At 40.2% G+C, this 13,444-nt stretch overlaps 1 protein-coding gene across 2 annotated transcripts in view; it reads right to left on the reverse strand.

Annotated features, from left to right (window-relative positions):
* LOC122537417 overlaps positions 1-13,444 on the reverse strand; it is a 157,839-nt gene that overhangs the window by 88,803 nt on the left and 55,592 nt on the right. The window lies entirely within an intron of this gene.

A 13,444-nucleotide genomic window follows, 5' to 3' on the forward strand; every position in this document is an offset into this window, starting at 1 on the left:
TTTTTTTTTTTTTAAGAGTAGGCAAGCGACATGAGAGCCAGAGAGAGAGAGAAAGAGAGAGAGAGCGTGTATATACATGTATACGTGTCCAAAGGACGACAAAGGGGTGTAAATTTTCGATAGGAACCGGCGATCGTTTCGAGATTGTCGCGAGTATGTGTATCGTTTCGACGTTGCGAACGCGACCGAGTTGCCGGATTGTACCTAAGCGCTCTGTATAAATGTAACATGATAATTTATCCATGGAAGTATACCATAGCAAAATAAAAATGATTTCAGTATTTACGCCGACTTGTTACCGATCACTCTTGCGTCCACGACATCGAAATTCGAAAGGTGCGAGATAAACCCTCGACCGGCGGTAGGATAGATCCAAGGGTCCCGTAATGGACATGTGATATCACAGAAACATAAAGCTCGAAAAAAAAAAACACGCGTGACACGGCAATGAAAGAAAGAAAAAAATAAAAACGACCGACAATATAAAAAAGGACCCAACACGCCGGACGAGGGTCGACTTTAATCTCTTTAATTTTCAGAATTCATAGGAGCCGGAGGTAAGTGAAGAGTCGATTAAACGAACGTGCGTGTGTTTTCGCGTGCAATGCCGAAACGCGATCTCTCGATCGGTTGGTCGAGAAATAATTGAAGGAGAAATGAGAAATGAAGAAGGAAGGGAGTTGCTCGTCGGGCGCGACGAAATGTATCGCAAAGTCATCGGCGACGTGAGGTGAGTGGCGGCTTCGTATATGGCAAGTAGTCGAGGCAACGGTATAGGGCGGCCGAAAGTGTCCGCCAGATAATTAGAAATATGTTAATCCAGCGTAGCCGCTAATTGGTTTTTGACTAAATTTTTAATTAAGTCTTAAGCCCGGGCGGCGCGCTGATTTATCGCGGCGAGGCCCCCGGCTAATTATAAAATATCCGTATACGCACGCAGTCCCACGCGCACACACTCGCAACCTGCGTCTCGTATCTACCACAGCCCCTCTGTACGCACCTGTCCCGAATAATCTGTCCATGAGCGTCGACCTTCTTCCATTTCCCTCCGATACGCTTATCAAACCGTCTAATTGGAGTCGATCTCCTTCTTCGCTTGCCTCTTCGCCTGAGATATTCGGTAAAGTTAACGAGCCTGAACCTTCTAACCAATCCCTCGTATCGCGGATTATTATTCAAATTACTTCGCCAAGGAGGAAGAAGAAGATCGGCTTGTCGTCGAGATAAGATCGTGGTCTCGTTCTCTCGCAGTCTGTCGAGAGAGCCAAGAGGAGCCAAAAGTTCGCAAAAATCTGCAAACGTCTCGATGCGATATAGCTGCGAGCGAGAAAGAGAAAGAAACTGAAATTCAACAGTTTGCGACGGAAGTGGTGTTGCCAATGTCGACGCCAATGCGTGGATTCACGTATACTCGCGTCCAGGGTCCACCTTCCCTATCTACTGCAAGAACGGGGTAGAGCCAGCGGAGCCACCTTCTCCGGGCTAAAACGAGAGAAGAAGGGCCGGGGGATCCGTTCCACTGGCACGTCCGATCAAAGAGGTCCGCCGCCTTCTTTGAATCCCCGTCGTCCCCGACTCGTAACTGTCGTCCCCTCATTCGAGACCAGTAGCCTAATTGTTCTCGGCGGTGCTGCCGATGTATGTATGTATATATATATATACGATTTGGTTATTAGAAACAACCAAATTGCTGCAAGTTGTCGCCACTTCCGCAACCCTTTTGCTTCACAACACTCTCCGAGAAACGTACGAGCGTAACACGCGCGTTTCTTCTAATCAAATCTTAATTGGTAGGCGTCGATCGCGATCTGCAAGCGAACCTTGGAAAATCCAAGAGAGACACCGAAGCAGAGTATTCGTCAATGGTGTTGTGACCAGAGGACACAAAATAAAGACGACGCCACGACCAGGTGAACCGACATCTTCCCCTCTTTGCGCGGAACTCCATTCTCGATCGAGGATCATCCCGCTGGCACGGTGCTGAGAAAACGTGTAAAAATACGCAACAGTCGCGTCTACTGTTAGAGATCGTTTGGATAATCCAACTTGAAATGATTGTTTCATCTGAAATATGAACTTGAAAGAACGATTGGAAAGAAAGTATATGGTCCAATTGAAAAAAAAAAAATAATAAAGACGACTTTGAAAATTTTATAACCCCTCGACAATCAACGTTTGTATTAAACAATTAAACGTGTGGTTTAAAAATTCTTTGCAGGTGTGCGAGTTACGCGATTCACCCTGCGATGTGTCCACATTTTGAGAATTTTATTTGCCACTGTATTTCGCTGATATTCGACATGACAAAAGTACCAAGTGACAATGATGAAGCGAGTGATCTTCTCGTCCTACAAGTAAACGAAATACCAATTACAAAGAGAAACAAACGAAATATTCGTCTCGTGTCGACTGCCGACATTCTTCTCAGCTTCGAACGGTGCGTGAGTATTCAGAGAAGTCTGCAGAGTGGCAACGAGGCCCGAGGACGAGGAGGGTGACAGGGGAGAGTCTCGAGGTGAAAAGAAGGCGAGCAAACGCGCAAACAGCGACCCTCTAGAACGACGATTTACCGTTAAAGGGTTTACAAACAGGCGCCAGGTATTTGCTACCTCCGCGGATCGGAAGCTCTTCTCGGCTGAGCTCTCCCTCCTCTCTTTGTTCAACGCTTCGACTTCAGCCCGTCCTCTTGCTCGCTCGCGGTCCGCCGCTCGGCCTCCTCCGTCCCATCGGCTCTCCCTCTATTGCCAAGAGGAGAGCCTCTCCTCTTACACGCGCACCGATCGCCGCTCCCATATAGATGAAATTTATGTACGAGGCCGACCGATCCTACGCATGCGGTCACATTGAGCGCTGACAATTAATTAAAGAATAATTTCTTGTCTTCGCGATACCCGGAGGAGCGTCGCCAGTTGGCGGCCAATTATGCCTCCGGACGAGAACGGAATACCAAACAGGCCTGTCGACGACATCGAGAGAGAGAGAGAGAGAGAGAGAGGAGAGAGTGAGCCCCTTTCGATGTGTCCGCTCCGTGCTACCGGCTCCTCACTTCGCCCTCACTCCTCTCTCGGTCGAATCGTTTCTCTTTCTCTTCGGCCGCCTCTCTTCTCTTCTGTCTGCCGCAGCACACGCTCCTCTTCGCCTAACCGTGTCCCACACACGGCACAATGAGAAACCTGGATTTCGATCGGCCGACGGATTTCGCGCGTCCGTCGCCGGAATTTCAGCTGCCGTGGATCTCAGACGCGGTGACAAGACGATACGCGCACCCGTTGATAGCACGCTGTTAACCTTTAAAGGACCGACGACGTATAGCTTCGAGCACGCTAATCAACCATCATTCGAGGCAAAATACGTTCTCCTTGATAGATAGAAGAAGCTTTTGAAATATTTTGAAGTTTTTTTTTTTTTTTTAGTTACGCTAATTGGAGATGGTGACTCTTAAGCTAGGTGTCCACTGGAGAGTAAAACTGTCTCGAACTACGTTGTCTCTCGCAAATGGACACTGCTTCTGAGAGTTACTGTGCGAGAGCATCGCTCAACTGTCTGAGTCGACGTGTCGCGAGCTGAATGGACACAATATTATAGAATTCGAAATCCTCTCGTGCGAGTAGAATAATGAACAACAAAAAAAGTGTGGTCAAAAAGTGAAATTATTGAACTAGTTTCTTTCAATTATAATTCTATAATTTAAATTTATATATAATATAGTTATAATTTCGTATAATTTAAATTATTATATAATAATTATATAATTTAATATTATTATACTTAATTTATTATATTTAATTATATAATTATTAATTTAAATATATATAAATATAAATATTACATAAATATTATATAATATTTACTTATATTAAATATTATATAATAATTTAAATTATTAAACTCTTCTTTCTATGTTGATTTTTCTTTTTTCTTAAAATATTACGGGCAACTACGAGGGCACATATTTTTTTACACCTCCGTGATAGCAATGTCACTGTTCACACACGTGTCTCTCGAACTAAACTACACCACAGTGAGTAAGACCAGTTTGTGAACTCTCAAATGGACACGATTTGGAGAGTTCTATCAGATAGTAAGCTCTCGGAGAGTATCTCGGTCTCTCTCGAAGAGTGAAAATTCTCAAAGCTACTCTCAAATGGTCACAACGTTTGAGAGAATACTCTCGAGAGAAACTCTCAAATAGACAAGCTACCTTTATCGCAGGAATCTCAGGCATGCTCGAAGTTCTGAAATTCAACGACAGTTTTGGAGTTCAAAACAGAGAGCGAAGCAGTCTGTAAATTCTCGGTCCAATTAAAAAAATTTAGGTACATAAATCGACTGCATCTTCTCTCGGACAACGATCCGTATCGAATGCGCGAATGCCCGAGATTACAAGCGCCCGATGCGTATGAGCATCTTGTAGCAGCAGTTTTCACCGGGATTCGTCGGGTCCCGAAAAGGGTAAGCGAGCTGGGGACCAAGAGTGGCCGTGGTCTGGCTGGACCGGAAGGTAGCCACAGTGTATGTGTGTGTGTGTGCGTGGAGGCAGAATTCACGGTTAACGCGTGCATCGAAAGCAGGCGTCCCCCCCCCCCTCCCTCCCCATTCAGTTTATCCAAATTAATTGGTCGTAAATTAAGCGGCTGGTCGGCGAGGAGCGCGGCGAAACGAAGCTGGAAAGAGAGAGAAGCAACGAATGGATGTTGTGTGGACACACGAGAAAAGAAAGAGAGAGCGAGAGAGCGAGAGAGAGAGAGAGAGCGAAAGGTTATCCGGAGACGCGACAGGGACACGATGATGGTTGGTTGCGCGCGTACGACGAAGAGAAGACGAGGAGAAAGGCCAACTGAGAAGAAGAAGAAGACGTAGACGGGAGGAAGAGGGCCGAGAACGGCGGTGAGGGAGATACCTGAAGGGAGCACGAGGGGAAAAAAGAGAATTGAAAAGGGAATGCTAGCCGGGGGGGACAGTAGCGCATCGACACGCCATTATGTGGCGGCTGGGACTAATTTATACAAGAGAAAGACGAGGATGCCGCGGAAAGTCAATCGTGCCAGTGGCCGGCCGAACGTTCGACGAGGACGACCAGGCGGTGGCCGTTGGAACGACGAGGATCGAGAGAGTAGATCGCGGGCATTACTTAAAAGAGGGTTCCTAATTGGGAGCCAGCCACTGTTTCGACGGGTGTACCGATGCTCGGATTCGTGTCCCGCAGAAAGGGGAATTAAGGAGGAAGAAAAAGGGACCGTGGTGGATTCGAGGAAGGAAAGCTTCTCTTTCTGCTCCCGGCCCCTCTAGCCGGATGGGCTTTGATCGAAATACCTTCCCGACCGTGTTTACCTTTTCGGGCGTGTCTTCCACGTAGGCCACGTCGAACGGGTTAAATTGGCCGTTGGTTCTTCTTTTTTTTTTTTTTTTTCTTTTTCTCTTTTATCGAATCAGTGGTATGAATTTATTAGCAGGTGTAAAATGACGCGGAACGAGGCCCGAGGAGGCCAAAAGCTAAGCTCCCGGTCGATTGATTTCGGACGAGCGTCACTTCTCTTCTCTCATTGGAAACCGCTTCAACGCTCGAGACCCGTAGCACAGATCTTGACACATAATTTACCAAGTAAATGGGGGGAGGGGGGAAGGGGTTAACCTGGCAGGAATCTTCCCAGCAAGGAGAATCACCACGGCCTCTAATCGCTTCTATCTGCCGAGGATCAAACCTACGAAAGACAGATACACGTATTGCTGGGTATTCTCCTCCTCGTGGTCGTTGGAAACTTCACTGGCAACCGATACCGTACTCGCTACGGATGGGATCAACTCCAATATGTAGCAATAGGTACTTCATACGAATCCACGCAGTCGAATTCGATATTCAAATTTCGTTTCGCGGAACACGACGTAGGTATTCGTTTTGTGCTGTGAGCTAGCTTCGAACGAAGTCCGGCCGAGTGTTTGCGGGACTTGAAACTTTCACGGAGTAAGTGGAATATACTCGAATCTTCGAAATCGAAGTCTCTCAAGGAAGGAGAAGCCGCCGATCGGACGTGAAAGTGACGTACATGCACGTCGGACGCATTAATATCTGCTGATACAATCGGAACACGCTCACAGGCAATCCAACCTTAACCTCTTGTCTCGCAATCGAAGCTCGATTCGTACGAGGTACGAATTTGAAAGGAAAATTTAAATTCAGATTTTCGAGTCGAATCGAAGGTTAAATCCTTCTGAACTCGTACGACGATACGAATTTATCGTCACATTCGAGTCTCTCACTCAATAACAAATGATAATCACTCGCTAAGTCTTGTAAGTTTATGAATAAGAATTACGAAAGAATAAATTATATTATGGAAAAAATATTGAATCTTAGCGTTGTAATTTATCTACTTTACCTTGAAATAAATACAGGTGGACATGGAAAACAAATCGAGTTCAACGGAATTGTAATATTTCAATGCTTCGTATCTAACACTGGAAACTACCAAAATGGTCAAAATGACCAATTTGTAATTTGTCTTGGATATTTTACAGATGTAAAAAACAGTGTGTATTTTTAGAGATTCGAAATGATTTTTAGCAAAACGTATAAATAAAAGCTCGCGTACTTCATTGTATTCTTTCTTTTTTTACCTTGGTCTCCCTCTAAATTAATTAAAATTATAATAACTGACGTCACCTTCCGAAAAAGAAGAAGATTAAAAATCGAAGTGCCGAAACTCAAGTTATTAATTTTTTAATAAATATATATATTATATATATATAAATAATATTAGAATATATCTACTTTACATTGAATTTAAGGTATGAATATTAATTTATTCAACATTATTACCATTATTATTCAGATTTGTATTAAAATGAAATTTTTTATATAAAATAATTAAATTTAATAAATTTGTATCATATATTTATTTATCATATTTATTATCAGAATTATTATTAACATGAAAATACTTAATTATTTTAAAAAAATTTATATATATAATATTAATATATATAAATTATAATATTATAATATAATTATATATATTTATATAATTATATTATAATATATAACATATAATTTATAATTATAAATTATAATATTTATAATAATATAATATATAATTATATTATAATATTATAATATATATAATAATATAATATATAATTATATTATAATATTATAATATATATAAATAATATTATAATATTATAATATATATAAATAATATTATAATTTATATACATTAATATTATATATATTATATATATAATTATATTATAGTATTATAATGTATATAAATAATATTATAATTTATATACATTAATATTATATATATAAATATTTTTAAAACCATTAAGTATTTCCATACCAATAATAATTCTGATAACAAATATAATAAATAAATATATGATACAAATTTATTAAATTTAATTATATAAAATACTTCATTTCAATATAAATCTGAACAATAATGGTAATATTGAGTAAATTAATATTCATAACTTAAACGTATAATTTATAAATTTAAAATTTAAAATAACGGGGGGTTGAAAGGTTCGAATCTGCTTGAGAGGCGCTCGATCCCATCTCTGGTGCCTGCGTCGCGACAGGGAGGGAAAGGAAGAAAACGGCGTCGGGTATCGATCGTCCGCGGAAACGATCGCCATGTCAAGTTCGGCTTTCGATGGAAGCGCGCGCAAGTAAAGTAATCGTTTCTCCCGAAGCTTACACGCGTTTCCCCATAAATCGAGCGGATCGCTAGGCAGGTACGCGGATCATGTGCCGTTGCCGGTAATTGCCGGCAAGATGAATCGGGACGAAATCCCGTTTCCGACTTCGTAGGAAATTTACGAAGCCGGCCGAGTCCCCCGACTGCCCAGGGAAACAGCACCGAGTCTCCGCGTTTACGGCGAGAAAGTCACTCGGCAAGAAAGTCTCTCAGCGGCCGATGCAAACGCCGCGCGCCGTGGAGGAGACGCGTTTCAAAAACCGCGCACGGATACTCGGTGCTCCTAATTAGGTACGAGCTCTGATGGCTGTTCTTACGCGAACGAAAACGAATAGAACCAGATCGGTCGCCACTTCGCAGCGGCAGACGCCGATTCAATTCCAGAGGCCGCGTGTCGATCGTTGCCGATGACGCACGATGCTTCCAGTTGCGGTTGATGTTGCGTGAACGATCGAGGATAAAGAAAAATTAAATGTGATGGATCTTCGATTCAATGGTCAAAATTTTCTCTCTCTTGTCAGTGAGATGAGAAGGGAAAAATTATGTATTTCAATGTTGAAACTGTCAATTCTAAGTCACGCAAGAGTCACAGTGCGTTTTATTATTTTTATATTTTTGGGGGGAATTTCAATGATTTTTGATCGTGAAAAGAATCGTGTTGTAAACTTTTAATTATATATCTCTATATCGTTTCGTAGATAACGTTGTATTTTAACGTTGTCAGTTCCAAAAATTTCACAAATTTAAGATGCATTTCATTATCTTTGTATTTTGGAGATTTCAGTTCAGATTTATCATAAAAAAATTGTACAGTAAAGTACTCGTAGAGATTCTAAAAGTTTCGCAGATTTACAGTGCGTTTCATTATTTTTATATTTTTGGGGGGAATTCAGTGATTTTTATCGTAAAAAGAGTCGTGTTATAAACTTTTAATTATAATGTCTCGTTTTATAGATAACGTTGAAATTGTCAATTCCAAAAGTTTCACCAATTTAAGATGCATTTCATTATCTTTGTATTTTGGAGATTTCAGTTCAGATTTATTGTACAAAAATTATACAGTAAAGTACTCGTACAGATTTTAAAAATTTCGTGGATTTACAGTGCGTTTCATTATTTTTATATTTTGGAGATTTCAGGCCAGATTTATCGTAAAAAGGATATGTACATAAGTAAAGGCTGACTGTAATTATATAAACTTTTACATATCTCTTCCCGTAATCAACGTTCGAAGCAGCTACGTGTACGAAGCTTGTAATTTCCATTCGAACGGCGCGGGGACGATACAAAAATCGTCGTAAATACCCGTTAAATTAGAAAACTCAACGCGGCAGAGACACTGGGGTTTCTACATCGATATCTGATGAAGCGTAGAAGCTGGATCTAGCCAGGACTATCGACGATCTTGAATTTTCAAGCAACCGAGATAAAGTATTCGTTAACAGAATGTTTTCTTTTTTTTTTTTTTTTTTTTTTTTATAATTTTAAGGAACATTCTCGCGTCGATACTACAAAAGGATAAATGAGCCGAGGTACTATTATTCGTTCGGAATCAAGATCATCGGCCCTGATAAACCTTTCGATTAATTGCTGTCGACCTCGGGTGACAAGAATTTCAAGAATCCTCCAGAAATTTTCCCATCTGCCGGGATAACGCGAGAACGTCTCGGCGAGTTCTTCGGCGCGCGATCCTCCGGGAAATGGCGTCCGATACTAAAAACTTTTATTGCGCTGCGCGACAGGATTGCGTAAAGAAACTCTCCTCTCTCGCCAACTTTTTGCGAATCGGTTCATTTACGACAGAAAACGTCGATGTCGAACGTTAATATACATCCGGACGTAAATGCAATTGGAGGCTGCCTCGTTAGTCGGATTACAACATTCTAACTGGCCGTTAAAACGGTTGCCTTAAAAACTTGTAAATTTGCGGATCAGCCGGGGACGTTTTACCGACGGCGAGCGGGCCAACACGCTGCCGAAAAAGAAACGAGCAACGTGTGCTGCTTCGTGTCGCCTGTACGGCTGACAATTTGTCACGATTCCGGTTATCCTCTCTGCTCGCTTCTCCGTTCCCTCGACTCCACTCTTCTCCCTCACCACCACGACGCCTATCCGTTTCCGCTCGTAATGAGATTACTTTCGCCTTGATTCGCCGTGAAATTTTCGAACGCACTTTCAGTCGCCACCTATAATTTCTCCTCCCATTCGCCTTCGAGGAAACACGTGCAACGAGGCGTCTACACGTATTAATGTAATTAATCGTCTCTCGATATTTTGAATGTTTCGCGAAAAATTGATGAGTCTTTTATATGTTACGGTTCGTTATTGGGCTAACAGGTCGTTAGTGCGAATGATGACTGAAGCCTGATAAATGTTGATTAATTTGTGTTACTTAAATTGAAAAAAGGGCATTGCGAATAACGCAGATAACCCAAAGAGATTATAAAGATTTTCAACTGCAAGTTTCATTAATACTTGGTTAAATTGAGTTTCGTTAATACGTTGGATTAAGTATCAATTGAATTAACATTAGAGCTACCGACGACTAATAAAATAGAATACTTGTAGCAAAGAAATCAAAGTTTCACGAGCTGCTATTAATATATTTTATTAAAAGTCACTCGTGTATCTAAAAATGTATAGAATTTCCACAGGAAATCCATATAAATTGGTCATTTTCACCATTTTGATGGTTCTAATGTCAATCACCGATATATTTTTGAAACAAATGGTTTTTCTCGCAAAATGGTATACTCCATTAAAATTCGTCCTTAAAAAAAGAAACATTTCATCGATTTACACAAAAACTGTATCTTCAGTTATTTTCGAGATATTTGACAAAATATATTCCAGACCCCCAACTTTGAAATTAATTTTCACTTCCTCTCAACATTGACGATTGCTAATAAAAAAAAAAATAAATGTCATACACTTACGCCGAATTTCATCAGAATCGGTGATTGACGTTCCCTTGCAAGTGTCCGATTTTCGACTTTGTCGTTCAAAGTTACCATTTCCGAATAAAGCACGTACTAATTATTTACTCTGTCACGTACATTTGATACTTGAATCTTCGGTCGCGTACATGCGTCTACCTTGGTGCAACACTGCACCAAGTGATCCGACAACCGAGAAGAACCTGTAAAGAACCAATTTCGCATACCTGTTTCCCGCTCGGATCGAGATTCTCTAATCAGGGGACATCTCCACGGCTCTCCCATCTCCGGTAGGGAAAAGGTTCTCTTATTAACGAAAAATCACTTCTGGGAATCAGGAACGAAGGCAGAGGGTTGATGCGAACGATCAGACGCTTATCGCGCGGCGTGGCTCGATGCAAATCGACGAGACGAGCCGGTTCCCGCAACAAATTCGCCGATTAACAGGGCCGCGGTGAAAATTATAAATTCAGTGGTATCGTCGGGCGAAAAAACGAGTGGGTGTGTGGGGGGGAGGGTGTCCTGGGCATTCGCGTGGCCTGCACGATCGGCAATAATTTGTCAGATACGGCAGCGACCGGCCGGCCATTCAATTATCGTCGCCGACGACGGGGGACGCCTCCGCCCCCCTCGCCGGCAGATCGGGAGAGTTCGCTCGAGTCTTTTTGCCCCCCTATATCCTCCGGCGCGGGAGACGATCGTCACGGCGGAATGCTAGTTTAAATAGGTGTTTCCTCGCGCAACTACTCCCGGCATTCGAGAGGCAATTAGCTTGGCGGGTATCTCGCGCGCCTTCGCACAAATTGAACCGAGAGAGTCGCCGGAGAGCGACGCCATCGCTTCATTCTGAACGAATGTAGGTTAGAACTAGTGGACGCGCGTGCCGGCGAGCAAATCGGACGCCTTAACAATAGAATTAGTTAAAAAAAAAAAGAAGTGAGGCTGACAAGTGAAATGATTCATTTCTAATTTCTCGTAGAAATTTTACAGATTTATGAATTTCTTTTGGAAGTTGGAATCAGTTCCTAATCAAATGTATGAACAAAGGTGTCCTCTTATGTTATAGATACTTTTCCTTGTTTCTTGCCCGCTTTGATCTTTCTGATCAAGTTTTTCCTACCTTTCAATTATATTTGTTGTATCTATTCTTGTGTTCATATTGTCCAGGATTAATTAAAATATTTCCTAAAACAAAAGTTCTGTAGAACTTTGAATGGACTAATAAATATACATAGATGTGAGTGCATTTAGAAAAATTTGACGTGCCATGTTATAATCCCTTCTATATCGAGTATTATGTTTCTTTAACAAAATTTCCTCGTTTTCTCCAAAAAAAATATTTGAGCAGATACTTGAGGTGGTAACAACTACTGATAAATAATTGGTAAATCTTTTTCTATATATATATATATATATGTATATGTATTACTTTTATATATTATACTTTGCTTTATTTATTACTTTTTATTACTTATATATTATACTTTACTATATTTATTACTTTTATTTATTATACTTTTTATATATTACTTTATTACTTTTATATATTATATATATTACTTTTTATATTTTATTTATTACTTTTATATATTGGTAAATTTTTTTCTATATATATATATAAAAAATATTTGAGCAGATACTTGAGGTGGTAACAACTACTGATAAATAATTGGTAAATCTTTTTCTATATATATATATATATATATATAGCAATTATTTATCAGTAGTTGTTACCACTTCAAGTATCTGCTCAAATATTTTTTTTAGAGACACGAGGAAATTTTGTTAAAGAAAAATAATACTCGATATAGAAGGGATTATAACATGGCACGTCAAATTTTTCTATATGCACTCATATCTATATATATTTTTTAGTCCATGCAAAGTTCTATAGAACTTTTGTTTTAGGAAATATTTTAATTAATCTTGGACAATATGAACACAAGAATAAATACAATAAGTACAAATATATATATATATATATATATATATATATATATATGACAGTACAATATTATCGTAGTTTGACTCTTGCAATTACAAAAGCGACAAGGAAGAAACATTCTCGTCTTCAAAACGCAGCGCACGTATCTCACTCGTACTCCGAATAAAGAACAGAATAAAAAAAAAAAAAATTGGAAATTGAAAGAGTGTACGAGACTTCCTCGATGTGGTCATTAAGGGACTGCAGAAATTGGTGTCGCTTAATGTTTGCCGAGGTGTGCAGCTCGAAAGGTACTTATTCGAAGCTGGAATTTTACCGGGAAGTTATTATTGCCTATTTGGTAGAGGAGCGTACGGTGAAATTAAACGGGCGTTACTGTGTACCGCGTCCGTGAACACGCGAGACTTCGTTATATTCCGACTATGGGGAAAAAATTCGTACCGTAAACTCGGACTCGAACAGTTTTAAAATTCTTAATCACGTCGTGGAACAGCTATCTCGAGAGAAATTGAGAACGAGAGACTGTACAGATACCTCCTTCGTCCTGTATTCTAATTATGAAAAAAAGAAAGAAAAAAAGACAGCTCCGATTACAGAATCGAATTTCATTTAAAATTCTTAATCCTTTGTGAAACAGTTACGTTAAAAGAGGTATATAACCGGCGATACGTTTCATTACGATGTGCGCAGTCTGAAGAAGAATTCGGCTTACGTTATTTCCCTCCATTCATTCCTCCTAATTTTCATAAATGCTAGATTATTTATTTACACATTTATTTAGTCCATGCCAATCTTCCAACAGCTTACTGTCTACTCTCTAACTTTTAATTCCTCCGTTCCGATCTTTCAACTTTACTTTTTAC

The sequence above is a fragment of the Frieseomelitta varia genome, unplaced genomic scaffold (genome assembly GCF_011392965.1).
Source record: "Frieseomelitta varia isolate USP_RPSP 00005682 unplaced genomic scaffold, Fvar_1.2 scaffold_909, whole genome shotgun sequence".
Lineage (NCBI taxonomy): Eukaryota > Metazoa > Arthropoda > Insecta > Hymenoptera > Apidae > Frieseomelitta > Frieseomelitta varia.